Source organism: Mustela putorius, unplaced genomic scaffold (assembly GCF_011764305.1).
Source record: "Mustela putorius furo isolate JIRA1106 unplaced genomic scaffold, ASM1176430v1.1 tig00003853_pilon_pilon_pilon, whole genome shotgun sequence".
Lineage (NCBI taxonomy): Eukaryota > Metazoa > Chordata > Mammalia > Carnivora > Mustelidae > Mustela > Mustela putorius.
Window position 1 is genome coordinate 60735138 of NW_025422005.1, and position 20427 is coordinate 60755564.

A 20427-nucleotide genomic window follows, 5' to 3' on the forward strand; every position below is an offset into this window, starting at 1 on the left:
AGGTCACAGAGCAAATAAAAATAAAAATCCTAAACCATCTATTAAGAAATAAAAAAGGGGGGCACCTGGGTGGTTCAGTGGGTTAAGCCTCTGCCTTCAGCTCAGGTCATGAACCCAGGGTGCTGGGATGGAGTCCCGCATCTGGCTCTCTGCTCAGCGGGGAGCCTGCTTCCTCCTCTCTGCCTGCCTCTCTGCCTCCTTGTGATCTCTCTCTGTCCAATAAATAAATAAATAAAAATCTTAAAAAAAAAAAGAAAGAAAAAAGGATAATACTTTGCAACAAATCTAAGCCCTAAGCAAAAGCAGTATTTAGAAGATAAAAAGATAAGAAAGATAGTCTTAATTGCCACAATTATTAAAGAAGAACATAAGTTCATGAAATCAGTATCCTTCTTGTTAAGGATTAGGGGAAAAAACTAAATAAATCAAAGGAAATCAGAAAGAATGAATTAATAAATGTTCAAATTAATGAATAAAAAATAAATTAAAATATCTGCATATGAGAATTTAATATTGACAAACTAATTCAATACACTACAGAAAGAATGACACCATTAGTAAATGCTGTTGTCACACAGACTTTCCATCTGGAAGAAAAAAATATATAGATCATTCTCTTATCCAATATAGAAACAATTCCACTGGAATTAAAGACAAAAAAAAATCTTAGAAAGCTATATATACAAACGTATGGTATGCTGCTTAGTTAAGACTGAATATATAAAATCTGTAAAACGTGGAAATAGGATGATACAAAGATTTTAAAACTTTATATAATGAAATATATAAAACCTTTAATAGAAATAAAATGGGTCTAGAAGAATATTTAATTCAGATCATAAATAAAGGAGTTAATATCTTTATGACACTAAATGATCAGAAATAAAGAAAAATAGTCCAAAAGAAAAAAAATGGGCAAAACTGCAAATAGATATTTCATATCTAAGTCCAAATGGTTAACAGAAATAAGACAAGATGTTCAAATTCACTAGTAGTCATGGAAATGAAAATTAAATTAACAATGAGAAATGATTTTACTCTCATTAGGCTGGCATAGAATTTGAAAAGAGCTTTAAAATTTATTGCTGGTAGGAATATAGGGAAAGGGATTGTCTTTTATATTGAGGGTAGAAAAATAAATTGTTTAGCCTTTTGAGGAATCAGTATTTCAACTTCCATAAAGTTAAAACTAGATATACCATTCACTCTAGCAATTTTACTTCTAGCAGTATATCCTAAAGGAATAAAAACCATGTAAGGATATGGATAGAAATATGTTTATTGAGACTTTGAATGTGAGGGCAAAAACTAGAAACCAAATAGATATTCATCAATTGCTGAATAAAATATGGCACATCATGAACTATTACAGAGCCATTTAAAAAGAATGGGTTAGAGCTATACAAGACAATTAAGACATATTTCTGTTAGGAAGTTTGGAAGAGAAAAAGAACAAATTTTGGAAGGAGTAAATAATATGATTATAACGGGTAAGTAAAACCTAATTTCAAAACCCATATTTATCTATTTGAACATATAGGCTTGTATACCATTATACAATTCTGAACAGTTTGCATTAAGGAATGTATGAAAAAGACAAAAGGGTAGGAGAAGGGATGAGGAAAAGCCCAGCATCCATTCAACTCCAGAACCCTTCATGCCTATCCCAAGTTAATGTAAATAGCACTCCTGGAATTGTATGTGGCAGTTATACAGTTGTATATGAAAGCTCTGATATCCACTGACAGAAGTTCTGTGTAGAGAAAAATTAATGAACCTTGTATATACATGCATTTGATAAGCAAAGTTGCCTAAGTTTTCCAACAGCCTGCCCTAGTGTATGGACTACATGTTTGTGTTCCCCCTAACTCCCAAATTCATATGGTGAAACCATTACCTACAATAGTATTTGGAGATGGGGACTTTTGAAGGTAATTATGATTAAATGAGGTAATAATGGTGAGGTTCTCCGGACGGAATTAGTGCCCTTATAAGGAGAGACATCAAAGAACTTGATCATTCTCTCTTCACCGCGAGAGGACATAGCAGAGCAGACCATCTGCAAGCCAGGAAGAGAGCTCTCAACAAAACCCAACCAAGCTGATATCCTGATCCCAGATTTTCAACCTTTGAAACTGTGAGAAAAAAAATAATTCTATTGTTTAATCCACCCAGTCTATGGTATTTTTGTTATGGTAGCTGAAGAACACTGATGCACATAGACTAGAGAAGGTTGAAGGTGGAAATGAACACACCACATTTTCTTTCCAATTCCTGCTTTAAGATATACTTAACATTAGTCATAATGCATTGTGGAAAAATACTTCAGAATTTTAACACTTCCATCAAAGAGCTCATAAAGAGTCCAGGAGGAGCAACACGAAGACAAAAATTAACTGTCATATAAGGTAATGAATAATGAACTTCTAATAATCTACTACAGAAGCAGAAAAGAAATAGGATTTTGAATGAGGATTTAAAAAATACTTCAAAGAATGTATACATTATGAATAGGATTGAAAAGATTAATGTATTTTTAAAAAGGTGAGAAATAAGACTTTGGAGAAAGGAGGGAATATATAAATAAATGTGTATATATTGACAGGATAAGACTCACTTTGGGAAAAGATGTATAGTAAATTGAACTAGTGTATGGGTATATAGATGAAAGTGGCCAAGAATGAAGTTGTAATACTCACTGTGAAGGGCCTTTTTCTTAGTGTGTGTTCTCCAGAAGCAGATCCAGGGACAAGGATTTTAATGCAAGTAGTTTACTTGGAAGGGGCATCTATGGGGATGGAGTGGGGAAGTGATTCAGAGAAGGGAATACAGTCAATGTATTTGCATTATAAAATTAGCTACCACACAGAGTAACTGGGTACTGAGCTTAATCTCACAGGATACTGTGGAAAATGTCATAAAACAGCTCAGAATTACCCCAACCAAAATGTGGGTAAGATTTTTAGGACTGTGTTCATTCACCAGCTCCCAAGTGTCATTATCTGAGTACTGTTCCCAGAGAGAGTTAATTCTCTACCTGTATCAACCTGCTGCTGCACCAGCAAAGTTGCCTTTTGTTATATTAGGGTAAGAAATTCTCACACACACAGAAGCCAGTATTAGCAGGCAGAGTACCTTGAAAGAGTTAAGGTGTGATGGATATGGCAAAGGACCAACAATACCTAATACAATTTAATGAATTCTATGCTAAAGAGTTGGGATGGATGGATATTGGTGGCATCCACTTTGTTTAATATCTACAGACTTTTAAAGTCATTAGATGTGTGAACTCAGGGACATGGGGTACTCCCATGGATTTACTAATCCCAAGGATTAGTAAAGATGTATTATATGACTGTCTAAATGGTGAAAGCATTTAACTAAGTAGGGAGTTTGAGAGAAAAGACTGCTTAGGAGTGAAGGCATTAAGTACTGTTTGAGATGCATTTAGTGAGTTGGAAGTTCCCCTGGCATACTCTGATAAATATGTCCATTAGACAATGAAGGAGTTGGGGCAACTGGAGCTCAGAAAATAGGTAGGAGCTCCAGAAAGAAGAGATTTTTAAAGTCCTAGGGATGTATGAGTAAGCAAATGCCTATTTCCCCACCTGGATGTACCTTGGATCAAAGATCTTCATTCTGGTTCCCAAAAAATTAAAACTCATGTGATAGACAGAAAACAAGACCTGAAGTAAAAGGTCTGGATTTGAATCTAGACTGTCATCAACAAACTATAACGAGGGTCGGAGGACTGCAAAAGAAAAATGCTAAACTTTTTGATAATAAAAGCCAATGCAAGCAAGTTTTCCGAGGGAATATACACAACTGTGTCTGTGTCACATTTTGGTAAAATAAGTCATATGATTACATAAAGAAACAAATATATAAAGTAATGCTTTGGCAAATTTCTATGGGCAGGGAAAACAAATTGTGTCAAGTTTGATGTCATGACTTTGCCAAAATTGTTAAAATTTCCAGATGTACACTGAAGAAACTAATAAAATCCCAAAGTACTTTTAAATTGCAGCCCTCAAATTTAGCAAATGTAGGTGACATAATGCAACATTCTAACTTATGGTGTGGTGTACAGGTATTTTTGAGTGATATGGATTAGGTTTGTATGTTTTACTTCTCAAAAGGAAATTATTCCTAAGAAATGTAGAGACAGTTTGCAGAGATTTGACATAGATGGACGGCCCTGAACACTACAAATGAAAGAGTTCAGAGCTTTTAAATTGCACTATGTAAACGGAAGAGGCTGGTTAAATAACAGATCCATAATTCTTCCTTTTTTCGAATAAATTGAATACAAATAAAATGCTGACTTAGTAAAAATGTTGAAAAGCATGTTTCCTGAAAGAACATGAAATTTAATTATTATGTAAAACATAAAGTGAAAATGTGACTATTAATGTTTTACATGGGTACCCAGGATGGTAATTTTGAGATAGTAATAAATATTCAGAAATTTAAATAATAGGTAGAAATGCTCTGAGGGTGACTTCTCATCAGGATGATTTGTCTATGTCTATTTGATATGTAATAAGATAGGAACAGAGTACAAACTCATTTACAAGAGGTTGCTTTACAACCATAGACAAAGAATTTACTGAGGAAATGTATGCATTAAAAATGTAAGTTCAAAGATCCTTTTTTATATTAACTGGCATTCATCTCCTCTAAGATCCAATCTGCTCAACAGACTTCAACCACATTCTTACATGGCAACAATAAAGGACTGCAATTAAAAACATTTAAAATTTGACTTTGCAAACTGTTTAAAGCTTTTCCAGAAGAAATAATGTGTAGCTTTTACAACAGTCCATTCTTCATTCTCTCCTAAATTAGCTGCATAATATATGAGCAAATTTCCATGCCTAGTTAGACCTCATTATTCAGTGAAGTCTCAGGGAGTTAGGATTTTTTTCATCATTTTTTCCTTTGCCCTTTAAGCATCTTTCTAATTTAAACAGTCTCAACGAACACCGATATCATTGTATCCATCAATTGTATTTGTTTTTGATGAAATGGCAATGAAGCATGAATTCTTCACATTGACCTCTTATGTGTGTGTAGATTTTTAAGCATATTTATTTTTGCAAAAAGATGCATAGCTTGGCAATTGTAAACTTGCAAATAAAATATGTGAAGATTATGACTCTGAGAGGATTCAGTGTAGAATAAACAGCCAACGAGATAGAAAACAAAGGGGCTAGATAAAGTGAAGTCTTAAACTGATAATCTGTTACTTAAATATTTAAAGTTGTTTTTTTTTTTTCTTTCTCCCCCTGGGATTATTTTCTTGATTAGTATTAAAGGTGTTTTAAGCATTGTTTGCAACTGTTGCTTCAATGCTGTTTGCAACCTCAATCTGTATCCATGTCCAATCATAATGTGATACTGTCAAATTCATAAATAGAAGCCTTTTCACTTGCTCATTTCTTTGTCCAGGATATCCAGATGCAAAACTGCCAATTAAGGATTCACATGGATCGTATCTGTTTGATCTAAATCTTAGTATCTGCCTGATTTTGTGATTTGTAACAGGTCAAGAGCCAAAATTAAAATAATGGTGTTTTAGGAAAAACAGGAGCTCTTTTAATTAGATCCAACTCAGATAATGAGATTTTTTTTTTCTATCAGGAAAACACTATAAATAGCAATCTCTCTATTTGAAAGCGAGATCTACTAAACTGAAGAATCTAGCATAGCAAAATAACATAAAATTGGTCCAAAAAGGGTAAAACCAAATTCTTCTAAATATAAGTCTATGAATAGCAATTAGTATTGTTGACAATGAGAAAAACATCTGAGTTTAAGATTATAATTGGCTTAGAATAAAATCTAAGTTTTAGCATTTACCAATAAGTAGGATTTAATCTTTAGACTCCTTGGTCATATCATTAGAAAGATGGGAATATTACCTAACTTGCCATATTAATAAAGGAGCAAAGTAATTATATGTGAAAAGTAAGGGTTAGTGTATTTAATACTTTTCTCACACTAAAGGCTTCCTTGAGCATCCAAACTAATTAATCATCTTGTTATACTGATAAAATGGAAAAAGCAGTTAACTGAATAAACCCTTTGAGGGTACCATATCTTGTGAACATGTGACATTTGCTATTGACAGGGTACCATTTAGATTTTCAAATCGAATCCCTAAGATACATTTTGACTTAAAATATACTTACCACTGCAAACATATGACAATGGCTACTTTAATATCATTTACCAAAATGCTAGAATCTAGCTTTAAGATTAGTATGATGGGTCTCTAATTCCATCACTTTTAAAATCATGAAAAACTAGCAATGAGAAATAATGCAATAACATTGAAAAGAGGGTCAAAACATGCTATTTGTCTCTCCACCTTGCTAAATACCATCTAATCTCTCCCTCTGCTATCTAATTCAAGAAAGAAACTGCCCATGGCTAGTCATTTCACTTCTAACTGAGGGTTTGTTCACCTATATTTCTCCTCTGAATTTTCAGAAGCATTGTTCCTCAAATTACCTTTTCTTTTCTATCACTACATTATTAGCAAGCAATGGTTGCCTTAGCAACTATTTAATAGGTTGCAACTCTCAAAACCTATCTTTTCTGGAGAGAGTCTTCTGACAGGCTTCCTCATAGAACCAATAACTCTTCCTAATAAATATGTAAAAACATTATTTCTGATTAGAAAGCTAACCATGTAGCTTAAATATTTAAAATGTTTTACCACACATTCAAGAGTTAGTTATATAAATTTATGGAAAAACTAAGATACTGTTTCACAAAATAATAATTGATTATGATAAAATCTACCACTTACTAAGTATTGTATTATTCCATTGTTTTGTTTTTTCAATTACCTAAGAGGTATGATACAATACTATCTAAGTTTATCAGATGACAGACTAAAGCTCACAGGGGCTAGTTCAGTAGCATGGTGGTAAACATTTCACAATCAAAGTCCAGCTCTCTGGGGGAAAAAAAAAGAATACACACACAAACATACTCACACTATACACACACACACACACACACATAATTTCATTACAAATATTACTAAATTAAAGTATGTGAGCACATAATTCAAGAAATAATACTTTTATTTTACTATAATATATTTACGTTCATGTCATTTAATTTTTAATAATGGTTGTGTTTAATTGACTTGTAAAATTTCTGAAAATTAAACACTGAGCTCTTGCAATCTACTACAACTAGTCTTCAGTTTATCCCTAGGTTAGTTACATGGTCAAGGTCAGACTGCTACTAAGGACTGTACTAATTAGATGCAATAGCATTTTTTAAGGAAGAGATTCAAAGAAATATGGGTACAGGGCTGCCTCAAAAGTTCAAAGAAAGAATTCCTGTTAGAAGGCACTGTGTTCTCAAGACCAACCAGATAAGACTCTTGACTCCGGGGAAACAAACCAAGGGCTGTGGAAAGGGCAGTGGGTGGGGGGTGGGGTAACTGGGTGATGAGAATTAAAGAGGGTGCATGATATGATGAGCATTGAGTGTTATATTCAACTAATGAATTATTGAACATTATATCAAAAACTAATGATGTACTATATCTTGGCTAATTGAATTTAAAATTAAAAAAGTTTCATACTTAAAAAAAAAAAAAAAGAAAGAAAAAAGAAAAAAGCCCTGCCCTCTCAAGTTTAACTCAGACATCTTTGGCATATTTCTCTTTGCTTTTTATTTCCCTGGTAATTTACTGCTCAGAACCCAGCACTCATTTCTTTATTGACATAAATATATCTTTAATGAGTTTGATTTCAATTCATTATCTATGACCCATTCCCACAGTGGCCTGAAAGTTTGCTCCTTCAGCTGTGACCCTGTCAACCATCTCCCTGTGGACTAGACCTCTTCTCAGTTTGACGTGCTCCCTGGCTTTGTCTGTGCTGTTTTAACCACGGTTCCTTACCTCCATTGCCAGCATTTCGCAGATGCCACAGCAGAGAATGGGTGTCCTTTGAAAGATCACTGGCAAAAGGAAGTTAGAACATGGAACTCCTCAAACCGATAGGCTGGCAGCCCACTGAGGAAAAGCTTCCCCAGTCAGGGCTCTCTCCTGGCATAGTACATAAGAAGTAAACTATTTTTGACATTTCTTTATTCCCTTTTCATGACTCTCTTCTGTATATTCCCAGTTGAGCTGGCTCTCCCTTCTCATTTAATGTCCTCAGCGTGAACTACCCTTCCCTGTGACCAGGTCCTCAGCTCACATAAACACATTCCATGAAAACTTCTCCTCTGTCTACCATATCAATTAGTATTGATTGATTATTTATTTGCCCTCCACAGAATAATGCTTACCCCTGCATTATAATCAATAATAATCCCTCTCACATGAAGTTTATGCCATCACTTTCATGTGCTTGACACTAAAATATGTGCTAAGGATAAACATAACTAGAGAGTGCTTCTTTACCTGAGGAATCTTTTTGGAAATATAAAGACGGGATGTAATTGCAGTAGTGTAAATGCTGTGGTAGAGGAAATTGTTCTAAAAGGAGGATTAAATTTGGTTTGTTCTGATCCTTCCTCAAATCTCATAGCATATGGCCCCACCAAATCTGATTTTACTTATGAACAGTCTTAGCATCCACTAAAAGACAACAGAACCTTGCTTCTACCAACCCCCCCCCCGCCCTTTTTCTTTAAGTAGGCTCCACACCCAGCATAGAGCTCAATGCAGGGCTTGAACTCACAGTCTTGAGATCAACCAGGCACCCCCATTTTTTTAAAGTGATACTTTAGTCATTATATTTCTCTCATTAATGTGTCAGTGGTATTACTTCTGAGTGCTACAAGAAGAAATAGGATAAGATACCTTATCTGGATTGAAATATGCTGAAGGGGAATCACATTTCAGATTTAGCAAACATGTATGGAACAGTTACTATATGATAGGTATTAGGACAGCTATTTTCAAAATGACATTTAAACCTCCTACAACCACCTACACCTTTTTTGTAGGTGAAAGAACAAAATTATCTTATAAGTTAATCCTTTAGCTCCTAAAAGCTTGACCATGACAACTAGGGAAAACACACACACACACACACGCACACACACACACAACCACAACCACACAACCACAAATATTGGTGCCCTATTTAGTTAAAAAAGGACAGAATATAATATCAGTAATGCATTACTGTCTTGGCCAGATAAAGAAAGTCATAATATTCACTAATAAGACTGTCCTCAGGGAATGATTCCATTGTTGCTTCTTACGGATAGTATGTGCTTGTTGGTGGTAGTGTTGTTAGTATTGCTTTCTAAAAGTGATTATAAATGTTTTACTTCTATTTTTTTTTGTTGTTGTTCATTTGTTTGTTTTGTTTTTATAGAAATAGAAGCACTGTGGGCATGGGTTGATGCAGGTGAGTCCAAGTAATTGCTTTGAAACTTGCATAGCATTCCAATTTAACTTTAAATGCTCATGAAATTCAGAGCAGGAGGATCTAGTGTGAGGCAACACTTGGGCTTTAGCCCTTTCTAGTTGTGTAATTGTTTGCTTTTCTTTGCTCTATGAATTCTTTATGACTCAGGATATCAAAAATGCACCAACAGTTGCAGTAAATAAAAGATCTTCCACCATGTGCAATCCACGGGGAGAACACCATTGGAGACCAAGGGAGCAGCCTGACCTTTCCCAGCACTTTCACTCTGTGTAGGAAGGAAGGATTTCATAGGAGTAGTTTCAGTATTAACACAAAACTCCTCATCTTGAAATATCTGGCCCTCTCAAGGTAAAACCTTTGATGTAATTATCAGTAATCCATCTATCTAAAATATTTGTTATTACTTTGTATTTGGCTAATATTTGTTATTATATAAGATACGAGCCTTAAAATCCAAATAATTGTGTTCTTTGACGTTGGTCCAGTTTATCACAAAAGACTGGTATACCCATAATTTCAACAAAGCTTTATCATCTGCTGTGCTCTTAAAAGCCCTAGATATATAGGACTTTACACTCATGAATATGTATTTCTATATAAAATACAAAGCCACTGTTTATGGAATATCTTCATATGCTCTTATATTATTCCCTGAATATTTTAAAGAGTTAAAATTAATCTTAAAACCAATTAACTTACAAAACAAATTTTTATCATGTCACTGGGGTGTCAAAACAAATATCTATAGTTGCACTTATCCAGAATAGTCCTCGCAAGATTTAAATTTTTTTTTAATTGTATGTGGAGTTTTTTGGAAAATCATGAATTATAACTTATTTTTTATTTGTAACAAGAAATGAATATATAGATGTACAACACATAGAAAAACAAGTTATGCTCTTGGTATCTTAAGTTATCAGAAAAAGACAAGGCAGAATTTTAAAGAATCCTTCATATCCTGTTTTCTTTGATTCGATAGTATTCTTTTAAAGAGATTGAAAAAGACTAGAATTCATTACAAATCCTTAATTGCCAGTTTCTCCACAAAATAGATGTTTATGTGCAGGCTTCAGAATAGCTACCATTCATTTGAGGGAGATCTTGTACAGCCGAAGTTTAAATAAACAGCAATGTTTTACTAAGTTTGCAAAAGCGTAATTAGTCCTAGAGGCACAATATTTTTAAGCGTCAAACACTTGTTCTCCAGCTGTACTATTTGGATCTGTAGTTTCAGACATGGCTTATATGCATCTCATTGAAGTCCAAGCCTTTTCATGACTGACAAGCACTTTCACTGTGTGTGTGCTCACAGAAATAGAACAATACATCACTACTACTTTGATAGAGGCATCTGCTACTTTTTTTTTTTTTTTTTAAGTTCAGTAGTGCTTATAAACACTTCAAAATGAATTCCACTGGGGGAGCAGTAGCATTAATTTGTGTTTGTTCTGTCATGCAATTATATTAGAGAAATGAAATAACTGATCAGGAAATTCACAGGTGGGCAGAAATGGTAATTTAAACATATCTTTCTTGCAACACTGGGATTGAGTCTATAGGGGATCATGTTATTCAGTTCTCTTTTTTCAAACAATACCCCAGAGAAAATTATTTTGATATAGTCAAAGGTTTTTGTTTTTAAGTAGCAGATGTTGTTTTTTAATTTCTTTCATGTATATAATAAATAACAAAGAGCAATTACAAAATATGTTCACTTTAACAATTTTGTAGGTAATGGACCTTTTTATTGTGGCTGGTTTATTTGGTGCCTTGATGGTGTTAATGAGACCCAAGTCACTGGCATGGTGCTAAGTATTGACCACATCTAACCCAGTAGACTATGTGGTGGACCTTGGAATGTGCATATACTTCTAACTATAAGCACTTGAAGCCATATAGATTGTGATTGCTAGTATAATATTTCAAATATATACCATATTGCTTGATACAAATCCATCACTGCTACTTAAAGAAAGAAAACAATAATAGATAGATGATAGATAAAGAGATAACTATGTCTCTTTGTATATGGCAACAGGCTGCTTGGGGAAGACTTTCCTTTTGCTGTTGATGACATGCTTCAGCTCAGAATGCCCTTCTCTCCTATTTCTATCACTGATAACTTATCCATATTTAAAGATAAACCGATAAACTTTTCCCTCTTTTACCTGAATGAACGTAACTTCCTTCTTCTCTTGACACTGAACTTTTGAGAACAAGGATCATGACTTACCTTTCATTCGCTTATCACACAGAAGATGCTTAAAGACTATCTATATGAAAAATGATTTATCCCTATCTTACCCTAAAAAAAAAAAACGGAGAGATATTATAAGCTCTCACATAGTCTTGAGTTACAGATCGTTTATCACATCTCTAATATATATTACACCTTAAAATATATTAGGGGCTTCTGACTCTACCAAACAGAATAATCCCCTCTCTGGTTCATGAAAATTTTTCAAATGATAATAAAGAGATAATAAAAAATGTAAATCCACAGCAACAAAGAAAATGGCAAAGAAGGCAACAGTGGACAGAAATCCAACGGAAGAGTAGGGACTACTTAGGCTGCCAAAGAAGCTATAGCTGGGAATCCTGAAGCCTGAAACTGTTGTAGAGGCAACTTGGGTCAAGGAGATGGTCATGGTTTAAGAGTATGAGTTTAGGGGCGCCTGGGTGGCTCATTGGGTTAAAGAGTATGAGTTTATACGCCTAGAGCAATAGGAAACTATTGAAAATTTCATGTTGGAAGGAATGACATAATCAGATCTATATTTTGTAGAGATAAATAAGAACCAGGGAAATATTTGTAATATATGTTAAAGACACAGGTATAAAGAGGTACCTGGGTAGCTCAGTCAGTTAAGCATCCAACTCTTGATTTCAACTCAGGTTATGATCTCATGTGAGATGAGCTGTGAGATCCAGCTATAAGATCTAGCTGTGAGATCCATCCCCACATCAGGCTCCATCCTGGGCATGGATGAAGCTTGCCTAAAATTCTCTCTCTTCCTCTCCATTTCCATTCCCCCAAACTTTCTCTCTCTCAGGGGGAAAAAAAAAAAAAGGACACAGACTTAATAAACCCAGTATATAAAAAGTTCTTACAAATTCATTAAAAAATTGAAAATAACCAATTGTGAACTAAGCAGAAGATATAAATAACCAATTCACAAAAAATAATTACAACTGTCCAGTAAATATGAAAATGAAATTTTGAATATCAATGAAACATTATGTTTTGTTTGTAAGAGTTCATATTTAAAAATTGTTTATAGCCTTATAATGTTGGTCCCCTAATAATAGGTCCATGGTCAAAGGAGCAGGACTGATACAAAGCGAAGGTCAAGCAAAGCTTTATTTTGTGCCAAGCATCAAGAATCAAACTGACTGGCTGGGGCCATGCCTCCTACAGAGAGGGTGACCCCTCCCTGCCTTACAGACTAACTTTTATAGAGCAAAGGCCATGTGATTGGTTCTGACCACACACAGGTGGCCAACGAGATTGTAACACCCAGAGAAATGACTGGGTTTCACAGTCATGCTAGGTCCCACACGGGTGGCCAATTGAATTACAACTCACCCCATAGTAGCTATTAGAACTAGCCTAGCCTATCACTTTAGTCAGAATTGGTGCCCAAAAGGCGCCCAAAAGGCAGGGCCCACACTCCTTGGTAGCTAGGGAGACAGTATGTGCGCTCTACTGATTGGGTGTCTCCACCTGCCCTGACTCATCCCTGCATTCTGGCTGTTATCTCCATCTGACCTGACCCACCCTTGTATTTGGGCCCTTACCTGGGACTGGTTTCCTGGACTTGTTTTAAGTAAGTTCCCCTGGCGGGGGCAGGGTCAATTTAAGTTCTACTGCATAAACAACGAAATGGCTGTCTAACCGGGGTAGGGCTGCTCTGGCTGAATAGGCTCTTACAGTAATACTGTGCAGCCATTGCTTAACTAGGTTTATTGGCATGGAAAGATGTCAGTAACACATTATTAGTAGAAAACATGGGTTTCAACAGGCCATGTATTGCATTATTCTGTAGTTAGCAGTATCCATGTATGCGTGCACTCACACAAATGTATGTGTATGTATGTGCATGTGTGTGTGTGCACAGAGTAAAAGGCTAGAAGAAAGGACGACAGTTATCTCTAGCTGGGGAAGCTACTTTTATGAAACCAGATAATTAAATTAAATGAATATGAATGTGTATTATCATTCAAAATATTGGGTATGCCGAGTTGCATTCTACACTGAGCGTTGTGCCAAACGGTGGGTGTGAGGGTAAGCAAAGTTCGAGAGGTTTTATGTCTACTGCTCTAGTTAAAGAGAAGAATAAAAGTATTTAAAACTACTAAATCAATGTAAAGCATTGTTAATAACAAGACAAGAAATATAAATAATATATGCTACCTGATTTCACAGGAGAGATGACGGCTGTTAATTTTCAGTTAGAACCCTCAACCTGTACTTATTGTTGTCACTGAAAAATGCTGAGTTTCCAATTTTTATCGGCTTTGGTAAGTCCTAGAAATATGAAATGTAAAAAGGAGACCCTGACCTCAAGGAACTCAAAAGGAAGACGGGTACAAAGGAGGACAATACATCAAAATACACACAATAATACAAATAAACTCCAGAGTAGCTTAACTGCTGAGTAAGAATGCAGTAAAAATGCCCAGCCCAGCACTTCCCTTTAAATTTCTCAGAGCTACTCCCTTCACAGTCTTTCACACCACTCCCTTCACACACAGACACAGGTGCACACACACACACCCCTCAAAGGCTGTGACTGGTGCAGTTTTCTAATTTCTCACAGTAGCCTATGTTCCAAATTTACTCTATATCCCCTCAAAGAGTGATAATTTGTCCTGTATCAGTCTCATGCTTTGTTCAGATTCTCAGCTGGTCTAATACTCTGGACCAGAAAGTTAAGGCTATGGTGCCATTCAAATAGCAGCTGAATGTTATTGAGAAAGAAATAAAACAATCTTAAGATGTGACATTGATGTAGAATTGGGCAAAGAATCTATTATCTTTAAATCAATGACATATTTTTTACAATAATTAATAAGAATTACTTTTTAATTCTAGGAAATGAGCTAGGACCTTTCTATGTATTATTTAATAATCTTGCAAACATACTAAGAGAGTACTCCCTTACTTTGCAAATAAGTAAACTGGAACTCAGAGAATTTATATAAAATGACCTACTCACAATAAGCAGTCAGATTAAAGTTAAAACCCAGTTTTTTACAGCATCAAAATGCATATTCTAGTAGACCCATTTGGGAGCACTTACTATGCTAGAAACTTAACTAGGTGTTGTGAAGAGAAAAATAAGTCAAAGTCTCTTTATTTTGTAATCTCACTTTGTAAGCAATTACTCTCAACTTACTCCGTTACTTCCCTTCGCTCTTGCTAGGATAATATTACCAAATAAATGAAACAGAACTGTTTGTACAGAAGTGAATGAACAGATGTAGGGCACTCTGAGTTCACCAGATAAAAGCATTCTATGAGTTTAAGATGTTGTAATTCTTATGAATTGGTGCAAAAGTCCATGTCTCGTTTTGTTACATAGTTTGGCTTTACTATTCAAATGTAACCTTCCATACTTCTATTTTGTTCATACTCCTATTTTTAAATTTGTTCAGTTTTTAAAGAGAAATATAATGTTTGCATTACCAGTTCACCTACATTTAAATTAGCATGAGATCATCATTGAATGTGGTGAAACATTAACCATGCTGCAAAAAGGACTCACCTACAGCAGACAGGGCAGTTCAATGCAGAGTGGCACAGCTTATAATTCTAGACTCTTCGCATTTTGGCAAGGGGCATACTTCTCAAGCTTTGTATACAAAGCTAAGGAGCTAGGAATCCATGTGAAACAATTGTGATTTACTATGTTGCAATTTAATATATAATGTTTGGCACTCTCCTAAACTTTGTGAAAACCCCACATGGTAACAATGTACCTAAAGATAAAAGCAGAGACAAAATCACTTTTTATAAAATAATGTGTGCATTTACTCTTTATTAGTTCTTACCTGAGAGAAGTATATTTATTCTTTTTATATACAAGAAAACTCCAAATCTTTGTAGGCTTCCCAGTTTATCTCCATTTGATTGATGTCTAGGCATGTACTCTAAACTTTCTTTAAATATTTTAACTTATATTTACATGTATACAGGTTACATGGCAAATTTTCAGGCAGTTATAAACTTCTGAGAAGGAGGAACCATTTTACATTGCCTAATGTCACTGAATTTAGAATTTAAAATTTGGGCTCAAGTAAAAATGCTAACACATTTAAAATGAGCTTATAAACGGAAGTAAGTAGTAAAGGGCAAAGCCATTAGGTCAAATGGTTTCTCCAAAAGGAAGGGACATTAACCAAAATGCTGATAAAGCCACGTAAGACCTATGGTTAAACAAATGAATGGAGATTTGAAGAAAATCCTAAGATAGTGTGTAATGGAAATATCAAGAAAGAAACTCAATGATTCTGCACTAGGAGGAAAATCCCTATAGAAGAAAAAAATGGCAGGATAAAAATGAACAAAACCCAGATGCAATGAAATTAACAACAAATAGAATGAGAGCAGAAAAATGTTGGATTTTGATTGAAAAATATAGAGAGAGGACAGAGAGTAAGACATTTTTGAGTTTATTTTTCCTTCCAAGTTTTTATTTAAATTCCAGTTAGTTAACATGCAATGTAATATTAGTTTCAGGTGTAGAATTTACTGATTCAACACTTCCATAAACATCCAGTGCTCGCCCCAAGTGCCCTCCTTAATCCCATCACCTATATCCCCTATCCCTCCCACCCACGCCTCCTCTGGTAACCATCAGTTTGTTCTCTATAGTTCAGAATCGGTTTTATTGTTTTCTCTCTCTTTTCCCCCTCTACATTCATTTGTTTTATTTCTTAAATTTCATATATGAGTGGAATCAAATGGGGTATTTGTCTTTCTCTGACACATTTCAGTTAGCATAATCCTCTCTAGTAAATGTTAAGTGAGTCACATTTTGTTTAATTTGGGTTTAGCCAAGGATGTGTTGATATATTTAGGTTGTCATTAATGCAAATGTAGTACTCAAGATAGTCCAAGTATAGTCAATATACTGGAGAACATTGAAAGCTTCAGAAAGTCGTCTACTTTGGAAATTGTTTGTGTTCTGTTTGGCTCAGGTTTTTCTCAAATTTAAATACATGGAATCCTTTGCTACCTGTGACTCAAAGAGGTAAGCAGGTATCCATCATAAAGACTAGATGAAGTATACACACACCCAGGTGAGACATTCTGGGATTTCAGTTAGATAAAAACTGCCCAAAGGAAGTAATCAGGTCCTTTTCAGTCACTGATATATGTCAGTATCCACATGCTAGTTGGCATATAAAGAAATTTTCAGTAAATTCTTATTAAACAAGTGAATGAAGGAAGGATATAATAAATAAACAAAGGAATGAATATGGATTACTTCAAAATAACTATCAGTGAGGACCATGTCAATAGGTCCTCTTTTGTAAGATTAAATGAGTTAATATATATTAGGAACGTATCTAGAAATTAGTCTTTAGGAATGTATCTAGAAATTAGTATCTAAAAATTAGTAAGTGCTCCGAGTGTTAGCTATAATTATTGCTTATTCAAAAAGAAGGTAGAAAGAAGTTAGAGCCGACAACCTGGTTCTTAGAGTTTTTGAGTACAGCTTAGAAAATAAGCATTTTCTAAAGAGGACTGGAAAACTCATATGGATTTTAGAAGGCATTGGTGTCCTGGTAAGAATCCACCAGAAACTTCATGCATGATAATAAGGCAGATTTCTCACAAATCTCAGCTTAAGAATTGGTGTCTATGACTGTAAGTGATACATCCAATTTCAATAGGCTAGGAACAAACAGAATAGATCGAGTTCGTCAAGAACAATACTCACAAGACAAGGAGCTATCCTCAGAGGACATAGAATTAGAATTGGTTTTATTGCAAAATCCACAGAGAAAGCATTAAAACACAGGTCTGTAGGGCACCACCCAGACTACCCTCCTGCTCACCACTTTTGTAGCTTCCTACTTTGATCCATCCTGATGAGACGATCCCTGTCCATCAACCACATGAGGATAGCAAAGAAGGGTTAAGTTTCTGTTGCCTTTCTATATACATTTGTTGAAAAGCTTGCTCAGCATCCAGATCTGCTGAGTTATGGAAGAAGGGGAGTATTTTTATGTGCCAAAGCACAGTCCTTCAGTGCTGCTTTATTGTATTTATTTGGAAGCAAGCTTATAATTTTAGTGACATGTTCTCACAGTTCTTGGGTTTTATTGTTATGCTGACGTCCAGCTTTTTTGTTTTCCTATCTAGTTGCCTTTGCTTGCCACTCATTTTTGGCCAACATATTGCTCAGAGGAGATTATTCCTGCCTCTACCACTTTTCTCCAGGTTTTTTAAAACAATGGCATTTCTGGGCATCTCTTCCAGTGCTAGCCTTGGGAGTGTTATTTTTCAGCAGTAGAGGGAATGAACATAGTCTCAAAGAGTGTCTCTTCCATCTTTCAACTATCCTATTCTTGCTGGTTCTCAAGCAGACGATTCACTGGCAATATCACAAATTGATTTTTAAAGCACTTCTCTATTCTTTCCCACTACTCTTGTTTCCCCATTGTTTTTTCCATTGAGAGATACATATTTACTCTTGATATCATCTTTTAAAATAGTCTCTAAAAATCATGTTTGTTGCCATATTTTATGCAATGAGAAATCGCCTTTTATACTTTTTGTAAACATATATTTTGGTTGTTTATTTGGTCAGAATACTTTTAGGGTGGCTATTTTATTTTAATCACATGATGATGAACTGATATATTATTGCTGTCACTTTTTGTTCACTAAGCAGCAATGGCAAATTTGTTGATTCCCACAAATAACAAATACCTTTTTTAGCTTTTTTTTTTTTTTTTAATAAGATTTTATTTATTTATTTGACAGAGAGAAATCACAAGTAGATGGAGAGGCAGGCAGAGAGAGAGAGGGAAGCAGGCTCCCTGCTGAGCAGAGAGCCTGATGCGGGACTCGATCCCAGGACCCCGAGATCATGACCTGAGCCGAAGGCAGCGGCTTAACCCACTGAGCCACCCAGGCGCCCCACCTTTTTTAGCTTTTTAAATAATATGTGGAAATGGTCTGATGGATGTGATTAAGGCACATATAAACAAGATAATGATGAATATTTTCTAATGCTACATTAACGAATCCATAATTAAAAAGATATTTCTTCTCAACAACCATGCCCCCAAATATTTATCTATGACCCCTAAAGTAAAGACAAACAAACTGAAACTAGAATATCCACTTTGGTGAGTATCTTTTATCTTTGCTACTCACCTTAAAAATCTAACTTTTTATTAAACATATGACTCCAAATATAGATAGCACAATAAGTAGAATTAAAAAGGCAAAATATAATAGCACAAATCAAATGGAGAGGTCTAATGTAACTTTAGAGAGGTTGGTATGTTTCATTGGAAGAGCTTTATTTTTTTTATTAAATTAATTTATTTATTTTCAGAAAAACAATATTCATTATTTATTCACCACACCCAGTGCTCCATGTAATCCGTGCCCTCTATAATACCCACCACCTGGTACCCTGACCTCCCACCCCCTGCCCCTTCAAAACCCTCAGATTGTTTTTCAGAGTCCATAGTCTCCCATGGTTCACCTCCCCTTCCAATTTACCCCAACTCCCTTCTCCTCTCTAACTCCCCATGTCCTCCATGCTATTTGTTATGCTCCACAAATAAGTGAAACCATATGATAATTGACTCTCTCTGCTTGACTTATTTCACTCAGCAGAAGAGCTTTATTTTTTAACAGTATTCTATTACTGTTTGTTTATAAAAATATAATGCCAAGATTAAAAAGAGAGTTGCAATGTATAAAACTTGATACACTATTAGTATCTCTTGTACATATAGAATATATAAGAATTCATAAATAATAGAATTAAGTAGAGAAAACACCTAAATCGGTATTTAATGTAAAAGGAAATGTTAAGAGACAAGAAAAATCCTAAAAAGGATTCAATCTTATAAGAAACACAAAAATGATAGTTAAGATTACAGTAAGATACCTTTCATGCCCAGTAGATTGGTAAACTATTTTGACAAATTCAAGTGTCTGTAAGACTGGAAGGAGGAGAATACTGCTGATAAGAGTGTAATTTGTTTAAACAACTTTTGAAAACATTTGGCATAATTTGTTACTACAACATATGCTATAAGCAGTGATTCCTCTTCTATACATGTACTCTAAGAAATTTTTGAATTTTGAATTAGCAGGCAATCACTGAAATTTTTTTAATACTATAATTCAAGATAACAAAATCCTAGAATCAATCTAAATATCTATCAAAAGGATATTGAATGAACATGTTAGGATAGTTTCATACAATAAAATACTCCATGCATATGAAAAATTAATGAACTATAGTTGTGAACATCAGCGTGGATGAATTTTGGAAAGTGATAAGTTGAGTTCAGAAAAAATAAGTCACAAAAGGCTACACTTACTGTGGTACAGTTTTGACAAAGTTCAAAAACTGCTAATACCGAAAAATACATTGTTTAGTGATATCCAACATAAAAGATTAAAATCTATAAGCAAACGTGTGATAAGCTAAAACTTCAGAATAAAGTTATCTCTTTGAAGGAGCAAGATGCATTGAAGGAGATATGTATAGTGAGTTAAAACAATACTGATTTGTTCCTTAAGTAGAAAGTTGGAACCATGTTGGTTTGTCTTCATTATTATGATACATAACTTGTATATAAAGTTCATATATACATAAATTATCATATAATCATTCATTTGATATACTTCTTATACAGTATATATAGATATCAAGTATTACACAATCACCATTTATTGTTTTTAAAAAAAGAGTATGGTAGCTTGCTTTAGCAAACATATCTTTATGTATGCTCTAAACATGGAAAGAAA

The 20427-nt window shown here is 34.6% G+C and overlaps 1 long non-coding RNA gene across 2 annotated transcripts in view; it reads left to right on the top strand.

Moving 5' to 3' along the window:
- LOC123387348 overlaps positions 1–20427 on the top strand; it is a 69187-nt gene that overhangs the window by 35228 nt on the left and 13532 nt on the right. The window contains exon 3 of one of the 2 annotated variants that reach the window (XR_006601784.1): positions 9363–12755. This is a non-coding gene — a long non-coding RNA (uncharacterized LOC123387348). Of the gene's footprint in view, positions 1–9362; positions 12756–20427 lie in introns of those variants that run through there. The other variant, XR_006601785.1, reaches the window with a different exon arrangement.